Below are 8909 nucleotides of genomic sequence, written 5' to 3'. Positions count from 1 at the left end.
TGCAAGTTTGATAAAAAGAACGAGTTCTTTGAGTGAGAGAAATCATTTTAACTTGCAAAAAAAAGTTGTTTAAAATTTTTTTTATTTTACTTTTCTTAGTTCACATAGATGAAAAATGTATGAAAATGAAAATTTCTTTTGGTTTTTTTTTTGTGTCAAACCAAAATTACAACCTACATCTTTCCCGCCGATAGGAGGTTTTAATTGTGAGGTTCTCTACAAATGTGCGTCGCAGTCGACTCAATTTGAATATTTCTTGTTGAAAAAATTTGTACAGACTACTCAAATATGTATGAAAATAGAATAAAAAGTTTGGTAGAATTAACTATTTTTTTCCATCCTAAAAAAATTCACGAAGAACCGCTTTATCTTAGACCTCCTAATTCAGGATACCCCCTTAATGATAGCACACGTGTGCTATGTCCCTGACCAGAAGAGTATATAAGGAAATGATTTCTCGGAGAGCCTGAAGAAGAGAAAATTGAATTTCCTTAGGCACGACCGCCGATAGAAAGGATTAGCAAAAGCATGGAAATATCAATAGCCTCGCGACCGTCAATCGGTCGACGTACGTAATAGTCGGGCGGCCGGTTCGTTCGTTTCCGTGCGCGCTCGTTCGACCTCGGCCGGCCAGAGTTACCCCGTGTTTTCAGTTCGCGGCAAACCATCATCGCGCGTGGGTCGTGTGCTTCCGTTAGTCGCGACCAGCGGGAAAATGTGACGATTCAAAAGGTTCGCCGACCTGTCGTTCGTATCGTCGCGGTATGATCTCTTAAGTAAATTAACCGTTCAACTGTGGACGACGCAAGACGACACGTTATCCGTCGAAATAGTCACGAATAAAAGGCGATGCGTCGCGAGCGATGCGAATCGAATTTTCGTTTGCATGGTGTTCAGTGTCGTGTGTTCCCTCGGTTTTGTGTAACAGTGCTCAGTGTTATCGAATAATTATAGTCGCGTGGCTGGTTGCCCGGAGCGTGCGAGAACTCCTTACATCGGTTTCTTCGATGTGAGATTTTTTTACCATGGACATTGAGAAAGACGTGTCGGTATGTCTTCGTGTATATTGACTCGAGGTCGAAAGTCCTTGAGTCCGAAGTTTTTCGGGCATTTATCTTGATCGCGTGACAGTGGAGAAGGAACTCAAGGAAAGTTCGAGGAGTCTCTCGTTGGAAATATTCAGACGTCTGCCGTATGTCATCGTTCATAGCGCTTCGTTGAAGGTAACTGTTGAACACATTTCTATCGAAAGTTACGATCACGGGATCATCCGAGGCATATCGAAAACTACGAAAGCGATTTCTGCTCCAATCGATCACCATGTTTGGTACATGTGATACGTACTGATACATTAGGTAGTTACCGAATTGTTTTAGATGTAGAAATTAATTCTGTGGCTTTCTAAGGTAAACAATAAAATTTTTTATCTTTCTTTAGTCACGCCTTCAAACGCATATATAGTAATAAAAATGAAATGTCGGAACAACCCGCGTGTTTCATTATTACAAATAGTTAGTTATCGTAATAAAATGGCGGGTAAACGTTTTCTGTTTAAACTAGAGTTACGAGTAATTAAATGTGAAGATAAAGAATTAATTTCTACACCTAATATTTATCAAGTACACTTGCACTCTGTCAGAAGAACAACAATAAGCAAAATTTGTTGGCCACTGAACTTTGTACATATAGATAAATTGCAATGCCCATCAGGTTCAGACTGAAGTTATAATACACGTATAGATTCCTCGTAATGGAGATCAGGTTAGAAGATTAATAATATAACATAACAAAATGACGAATAAATATTTTTACATAAACTACAGTCATAAATAGACGACGGATGTTTATGCATGTATGGCAAATGAAAATGTGGACAAATGCGCGTTTAATTAGTTTACACATGTATGAGGATGGGCATAAATGAAAAATATATGAGATATCAATAATAAAATATTGTACTGTTTAAAAGATAAGATTAACTTTCATTTAAATCTCAATTCTTTATCTAAATTTGCATGAATATGAATTTGCATAAACATTCACAGTCTATGTATTTATCAACGATTGAAACTAAAGATACGGAATTAATGTATACACCTAATCAATCCAGTATTCATTATGATGAATTCCATCGAATATCGTGACGCAAATTACAAGCAGCGTCACGTGTTGTAGGTTAGGAGGGTAACCGGTAAACCGTGTCATTACGATCCAAACTAGAATTAGCGAGTATATTTGAAATTCGATTAAACCTTGTTGATTCGGTGTGGTCGATCGATCGTAATTGATATTTTAGCAAGTTTCGAAGCATCCTGGATGCGAATAAACGTACAACTGCCAATAAGATTTGCAAGCGTTAACGCAATGGTAAATAAGGAAACACGAAGGCGTTTGAATTTTTCTTCGCACTTGCTAATTGATTGCTTTGCAGTTAGCTAGAGAAGTATTACGCGCTTATAGAGTAAAGTACTATCTTCGAATTGCAAATTAATTTGCTAATTCTTTTTCACCCAGCAGCAATACAGCTTCCATTGCGTATATCTCGTGACGTAATAGTTTTTATGTATTATTTGGATCCGCCTGGAACTTCTTAGTGTGTATATGTTTCGATAACCTTACCGGAAATTAGCAAGCTAGGATACTGGTAAACAAAATAACTCTATATGAAGTGTTTACATTCATGGCATAGCTACCTCGCTCGTTCGGGTTTTCATTTCGCGTACAATTAGGCTTCGGAATAAATACTTTCCTGTTCGGACATTCAAGTTTAAGTAAATGTAAATGGTAAATGCGGAAATATATGTAAGAAAATTACAGTTACATTCACAATTACAGTTATATCGTGCAAATATGATCTTGTTCGATTTACCGATTTGTGTCACGTTTTTATTCAGTTTTCCATTTTTTCGAATTTTTTGTTCGTTATCTTTCAAAATTTTACATCGAATCTACTGCGCGTTTAATTAGTTTTTTTTTTTTATCGGATTAACCAAAAATTAAAAATAATCGAATTTAATTTTATTCCACGTATGATTTTAGTCGTGTTAATTTCTTTCGTGATTGCTTCCATGTATGATTTTAATTTATAAATGGATATGGTTTCAAAAGTACTTTGATCTAATAAAATGCATCGTGTGACGTTCAAAGAAGATCGAGGCCATTAAAATATTAAATCAGAATGTGGTAGTCACGTGAAAATAAAACAATACAGCGATGTTCCTTAGTAAAAAATGCCATCATAATCTTTGAAATTTCATTTATAAAACTAAATAGGTCTTTTATATAGGTGGGGTATTTTCATGAGTGTTTAAAGAAAAATAATGGAAAGTGTAAGCCAGCTTTCAACCTTGTGGCTTTTTATATGAATCCTAATGTAGCTCTTAAGAAAATATTTATATACTTCATAGAAGAAATTTCAGACAACAGGGTAATATTTTTTATTGAATGGAGACGTACTGCTTTACGTTTACGTGACCGCCATTTGGCGGATAGTCTACCACATAGATATTTCACATAACCGGAACGAATGTATGTCACGTAAAGGGATAGTGGACATATTTTTCTCTCATGAGACATGTATCTTTTTTTACCAAAGTCAAGTAGCGTAATGTGGCCATGTTTTATCGTACCCAGTATTATATAATTTGATTGCACAGGTTAGAAATCAATAAACGAAGCAACCAATATCTGGTTCTGAAGTGGGTCACCCTGTATGTAAATATAACGTGAACCGAACTCGTAGGAGTTAAATTATTCGTAGCGGTAGAACAGAAAATTATAGTTTATCTCGGACTGGTTTTCGGACTTACAAAGATATACAGGGTGATTCTAAGAACTGGGACAAACATTTTCTTTAAACGAATCTTCATAATGTTCTTGCATATATTTTTAAGATAAGACTTGCTTGTATTAAGATGGAGTAAAATTTTTATTTAGATAAACATTTCGAATACTCAATGGAAGATACCCAGTGACTCGATGTTTGTTAGATAAAAAAGATACACTTGCAATTATAAAATGATTATTACGCACAATGCGAAATATTAATATTAGGACAATTTGCAATTTTCATTTTAGGGGGGTATTCTAATCTAATGCTTTGGTTTTCAAGTATTTTATTTGAATTTTTTTCTTTAAATTCATAAGGAATTTTTGTATGGGGTACTGCACACATTTATTCACATTTAAAAAATGTGCAATACTCATCTATAATGAAAGTAATGGAAATTAATGCTATTTTGTTGAGATACCCCTAACTTTGTTAATTTTCCAAATTCAACAAAATCCTTTGGCAGATTTTAAAGGTCGATACTTTGAGAAAATGCTAAATAGTAGATTTTTTCAAAGTTGAAAAGTAAAATTTCCTCTTAATACCATTGTCCATGATGAGACATAAAATAATTGATGTATAGTCACCCCATAAGTATTCGTACCCTCTATATCTATTAAAGAAATTCGTCTAAATTAAATGATAGCCTCAATGTTTCTAAATAAATTTTCTATTACAAATACATACATGACAGATTTATCATCTAAATTTATTCCTTCAATAGATTCAATAGATACAAAGGGTACGAATAGGTACGAGATTGACTGCATACATGTAACACCTAGTCTAATTAACAAAAGTATAAAACTCATTTAAGTATGCGATTCATAATATTTCCTATAAAGTGAAACTCGTACGAAAGAAGGTCTAATTTCAATGCTACTCAAGTTATTCGACTAAAAGCATCCCTAGCATCTAGCATACCTTCAAACAATTATTAATCGTATCCTCCATCGGCCATCTGGGCCTTCCAATTAAAGAAAGCTCTTACCTTCCCACGTTAAAGGTTGTCGGATACGGTAACAAATTTGAAAGACCAGCCTGAATTTTTCAGGTGACGATTAAAGAACTGGGTCTGCCTAAATGGTCCCAGATGGCTAGCACGGTGAAAACAAGGCGGATCGAGTTAATTCGAAAGCGGAAGGGAGGGTCGGTCTAAATCTCGATCGAACGATTTCCTATTCGCGACGCGTGTTTCGATTTGCGATTCCCAGCGGATTGGCAGCCCTCCTCTGCTCGTTAAAGTTGCAAGGCCACGAAAAAGCGTTGCGCTCGTGATTGTGAGCGCGAATAGTCGGGTGGATCGTCATCGTGTGGAAACGAAACTTTACGACCGTGAAAAAAGTGCAGTTGCGCGTAATGGGTTTTCAAGGTAAGACGGATTGTAATAAGCCCTCGAACCCTCTAGTCGCGCCTCGAGATCAATGCTGCAAGAAACATCGCCCCGCGTTATGATTGTTAAGGTTTTATTCACCCGTTATTGCGTCCGTCGTTAGCGAACTCTGTTTCACCTTGCTCACGGGAGTAACTTGGTTTCGAGGCCCTTTTTCCGCGAATCCTCCCAGCTGATCCATCTCGAGACAAAGGAAAGATCACAGGGAGCCGTTTAGCGTGTTTAATTTGCTGAAGAACTTTCTTTATAGATGTGTTTATTTCTTTTCCTAATAAATTTGATTATAATTATACATTAATATTTTTTTAATTTGTTATGTTTCAACCCATAGCTTTTCATAGCTAGTCAACTTCATTACTCTATACAAAGGGAGAATAACCAAGTGTTCGATCGAATCTCTCTAACACAGAGACTCTCAGTCTATTGGAATAAACGTTTGTATATTTCAAGTTGAATTTAACTCGATGTTAACACTTTATTTACCGGGAGCCTATTTATAGGCTTTTTAATTGCAGTATTTAGCTTTTTGAATTTATTTACTGTGTTGATGGTTGTCTACTTACAATGTTCAGTGTTTGGAAACAGACTTGGCTTTCAATGTACCCAGTAATAGTATGGAAGAATTATTGTCAGCCTAGATTGGTATATGCTACTGTAGAAAATTCTTTTTAAATTAAAGACTGTTTCTAAATAGCTCGGTAGATAAAGTGTTAAGCTATAACTGAAGGTAATTTAATTAATAAATTTTTCTATTAGCAAGTATTCAAAATGATGACTTTGAAATGCCTCACCCATTATATTATCACTCAAACTTAATATTCTTATTCATTCCTGTACAACGTATCAATAATTACCATAAAGATCGGACAAGAATGATGTGAAATGAAATCTTTCGAGCTCGTTCCCCTTTAGTTTCGTGTCTAGAGTAATCTAAATACTCGCGAGCGATAAGAGGCGGTTCTGGGATGGATCAAAATTTTTGACCGTTCTGTTTTCATCTTCTCGCTGGGCTGCTCGACTTCGAGTCCCTTTTTCCGCGAACCCTAGCAGCTGATCCTCCCTGGAGGCAAAGGAAAGTTCACAGAGAACCGTTTACTTCGTCTCTGGAAAACCTTCGGGAGTTATCAATAATTTATGAGACGGTTCCACTCGCAATACGATCTCCCCGTGAAAACTTCGGCAAGACTCGACGAAACGAAGCGACTTCCTTCGACTGAATGGACTCCACCACCTTTGGCGTTTCCACGACTTTTCATTCGCTGACGTATCATTTTGCCCCGTTTGCAACCTTTCATTCGTCCAGTTACTGAATTTCCGGATCGGTTCTTTTATGCCTTGATTCTTCGCTCTTTGAAATAAAAATTCGATTTGCGTTTTACAATTCGATTTACATTTTACGAATTATTTGTAAAATGTTCAATTCAATTAATTTGATCAATATGGCGATTTATAGCGTAGAAAACTAATTTACTTCTTTAATTTCTATCATTTTATTGCACGTGTGAAAATATCTTGATTTTAAAGAAGAAATTATATTTTGAAGTGTGTAATAGTGTCAAAATTTAAGTTCAGAAACATTCCCTTTACCGTTCACATATATTAAGTAACATTTATAATTTCAGAATATACACTGTAAAAATAAACAGTCGATTCAGAAATACAATTTATTGACACGATATTCGTATTAAATATAAATGACATTTGCTAGCGTCATGCTTAGTCAAATATTTTCAAGCAACATTCACTATCCGAAGAATAATTACAATTTAATGAAACAAAAATTAGTAATCGAAGAAAACAAAATAAACAATATATAACAAAAATGTCAGGAAGAACCCCAGAAACCTCTACCTAGGGTTAATCATAGACTCACTAGAAGGGAAACTAGCACGTCTGCTCCGAAATTAGTGCGGAGGGATAAGTTTCTGTGTCGACTACGTGTTTTCGAACATCTGAGGACATGTTGGACAACTTCTGGGTAGTTTGGCGGACGATTCTAACGAATATTGCCCCTTGGTTCCGTGTAATTTCGATCCTCTACCGTGACAGAGCGTTAAATTATCTAGAGGCAACTCTGAACTATTCAGGAAGACATGATTGGAGTAGACGTCTTTGTTGGGAAGATAAGTTTGTTGTGGACCCGCGTCAAACGGGAGAATGTTCTGTTATAACGTGGCCGTAGCTGTTTAGCGATTGTTCAACCGTATCGTAAGATCGGAACCGTTCGACACTTGAGTTTATAGTTTCACGTCGAGTCGATCGAGGTGTTCCAGTTCATTATATTCTTGTAATCTTCAAATCGCAAGGTAATGTAATTTCATAACTAAGTGGCACACGATGTTGTTTCGAGCACTTTATCGAAGACACATTCGCCCATTACTATTTATGGTTCGTAACTGTTCCATTGCGATGAAGTAAAGAAATTGTACGTTTTGGAGAAGTATTTTTGTACAGTACAGAAGAATCTTTAATGTGGAGTAAAGTATATGACGATTTTTTGAATTATTTATGCGAGGTTGAATGAAAAGTGAGTATAGAAATCCTTGATCTTTGAATTTTGACCCAACGAAGAGAACTATAAATATTAGTAATTGAATCGTTTCTTTAGTAAAATGGTTTAGAAAGACATCGTGTGATATTTATCTGGCATCAGGCAGTGGGTTTAATTACATAACTGATTAAACGAGATCCATTTAGTCGCTATAAAAGGAGGTCCATATTAACCACTAGATAAATCTTGTAAAAATGAATAATTGTCATACAATTCGTATGGTATTTTTTAGGGGTGCGTCACAATGAAACTCAATGAAAATTACTTAACGTGCTTCATGAAGAAACTACAACACGATAAGTTGTGTCAAAAGCATAATATATGTCCTTGTTTGACTCGGCAATTAAAGTAGAACAAAACAATAGACTCGATAGGTTCAACGGACTTGCTTTAAGATCGGGCTTATCTAAAATACTGCGTGAAAGGAAGCAGTCTACGAAATAAAAGCATTTCGATTTGCATAACCGAGAAACAAGTTACTTAACGTGTAATAGAAAAGGATCTGTAGAGTTGACAGGTTTAGCGTACCTGTCCTGGTATCTATGTTATCTCAATTTCAACAGTCAAAGGAAGCAAATCTATCGTAGACGAAATAAAAGCATTTCAATTTGCATAATTAGGAAACACATCCTCTAACGAGTGACAGGAAAAGCTCGATGAATTAAACATGCTTCTCCTGGTATGAGCGTTATCTGAAATTCTATGAGCGAAGAAGTACATGCTTCGTCGAGGAAACAGAAGCATTTCAATTTCGGTAATCAGGAAACAAGTTGATTTAGTCTTGAACAGGTGCGATAACGTGTGTAACGTGAGCGACAGATCCGCGAGGGACTGCCAACTCTTTTCCTTTTCATTATTATTAAATCATTTTTGTTTCATCCTTGTTTTGTAAGTAGTGCAATTTTTTAGGAATTTTTGTTTATAGTCTAATTTATTTCTATATAGACTAAATCTATAAACCATTGAGTATAGACGCTTCTATAGATCAATCCTACAGGCTAATTTTAAATGAGATCATTGTATTTGTCTATGTAGCATTTATTATAATTTATAATTTTTTTTCTTTGCTTTTGAGCCCATTTATTATTCCATATAAAAGAGAATTAGTAAGTATAGTATTCGTATAACAAACTATT

General features: G+C 35.5%; 1 protein-coding gene across 1 annotated transcript in view; it reads left to right on the top strand.

Annotated features, from left to right (window-relative positions):
* The first annotated feature begins 657 nt into the window (after positions 1–657).
* Positions 658–8909, top strand: part of LOC128881104 (uncharacterized) — a 102269-nt gene continuing 94017 nt past the window's right edge. The window contains exon 1 of the mRNA XM_054131839.1: positions 658–1223. The gene's annotated coding sequence lies outside the window, so the exon portion shown is untranslated. The remainder of the gene's footprint in view (positions 1224–8909) is intronic.

This window comes from Hylaeus volcanicus, chromosome 8 (genome assembly GCF_026283585.1).
Source record: "Hylaeus volcanicus isolate JK05 chromosome 8, UHH_iyHylVolc1.0_haploid, whole genome shotgun sequence".
NCBI classification, from domain to species: domain Eukaryota; kingdom Metazoa; phylum Arthropoda; class Insecta; order Hymenoptera; family Colletidae; genus Hylaeus; species Hylaeus volcanicus.
The sequence above is the reverse complement of the archived record's forward strand: the minus strand, read 5'-3'. Positions and strand labels throughout refer to the sequence as shown.